The sequence below is a fragment of the Crocuta crocuta genome, unplaced genomic scaffold (genome assembly GCF_008692635.1).
Source record: "Crocuta crocuta isolate KB4526 unplaced genomic scaffold, BGI_CrCroc_1.0 scaffold53, whole genome shotgun sequence".
NCBI lineage: Eukaryota > Metazoa > Chordata > Mammalia > Carnivora > Hyaenidae > Crocuta > Crocuta crocuta.
In genome coordinates this window covers 2,230,802-2,232,542 of record NW_027529432.1, presented here as the reverse complement: position 1 = coordinate 2,232,542, position 1,741 = coordinate 2,230,802, and positions in this window count along the sequence as shown.

Below are 1,741 nucleotides of genomic sequence, written 5' to 3'. Positions count from 1 at the left end.
CCGTGTGACCCTGGGCGAGTCCCTGCCCCTCTCGGCCTCGGTTTCCCGTTTGCGCCCCGAAGGGCACGGAGGTGAGCAACTGCGGGGACCCATCTTTCTGTTGCGCTCTGGGGCTTCTTGAGCTCGGACCCTGAGACAGGTGGGCCTCCCTGCCCTCGCCCCCGGGCCCTCGGCCCACCCACCTGGGAGCGCCCTTGTTTCGCGTCGCCCAGGAGGGGGCGGCAGAGGCCGCGAGCAGGTCGGCAGGCCCACCCCGGACCGAGAGATCCGGCCTCCCGCCTGCAGGGCTGCGCCGGGGGGAGAGGGTGGGGGAGGGCGAGAACCCAGGAGACCGAGGGAGGAGGGATCGCGGCGTTCCCCCAGCTCAGGGCCTTTCACTGCCCCCTCCTGCCCCCTCCATCCCACTCCCTTGCGGCCTCCTGCATATGTACAAATCTGAGCGATCTTCTACCCGAGTAGAATACACCAGAAACTCTCGTGGTTCACCTAGCGCTGCCCTACCTCTCTGCCCACGCAACACTGTGCCTATTTATAGATTTAGAGTTTATATTTAGGTGCACCATCCAGTCTGACTTAGATTTTGATACGATGTATCCTAATAGTTATCAGATCCATCTACTTCTCTCTTGAATTTACCGGTCCCTAGTTTGAGCCACCAGGGGCCCTGGTTTTATTATCTGCACTCCCTGCTTCCTCTCTTAACCCCTCCAACCCTGATTTCCGCTCGGGTCAGGATCTCACAGTCTGGGGGATGGAGCCCCACGTAGGGCTCTGCGCTGACAGCACAGAGCCTGATTGGGATCTCTCTCTCTCTCTCTCTCTCTCTCTCTCTCTCTCTCTCGGCTCCTATCCCACTCGTGTGCACCTGCTCTAGGGCACGCTCTCTCCCCTCTCTCTCAAAAGGAATAAATAAACTTTAAGTAAAGAAATGCCTAGGGGCGCCTGGGTGGCTTAGTCGGTTAAGCGTCCGACTTTCGCTTAGGTCATGATCTCGTGGTTCGTGGGTTCGGGCCCCGCGTCGGGCTCTGTGCTGACAGTGCAGAGCCTGTTTGGGATTCTCTCTCTCCTTCACTCTCTGCCCCCCCCCCCAATAAATGTTTAAAAAAGAAGACATAAAAAAACTGTAGTGCATGATTCCAACTATATAACATTCTGTAAAAGGCAAAACTAGAGATAGTAAAAAAAAAGATCAGTTGTTGCCAGGAGTTTGGTGGAGGAGGGGAGGGATAGTAGATGAAACACAAGACATTTTTAGGGCCCTGAAACTTCTGTATGATACTAGAATGGTGGATACATGACATGATACATTTGTCAAAAGCATAGAATGCACAGCCCTGAGAGTAAACCCTAATGTAAACTGTAGGCTTCAGTAAATAATAATATTGTATCAATATTGGTTCATCAACTGCCACAAGTATACCACAGGAATGCAAGATGTTAATGAGAAAGAATGTGAGGAGAAAGGGGAGGGTGTGCCCAATTCTCTGTATTTAAAAAGCCATTTCTCTGTAAACCGAAAACTGCTCTAAAAAATAGTCTATCTTAAAAAGAGAAAAAGGTTAAACACACACCTACCGTATATGACCCATTATTCCACTCCTAGGTATTTACCCAGGAGAAATAAAAGCCTATGTCCACACAAAGACTTGTATAAGAATAGTCACAGCTTTGCCGGCGGGGGGCGGGGGGGGGGGAATCAAATGATTTTTTCTTGAAATCTTTTCCTTTGTAGGGCATTCCA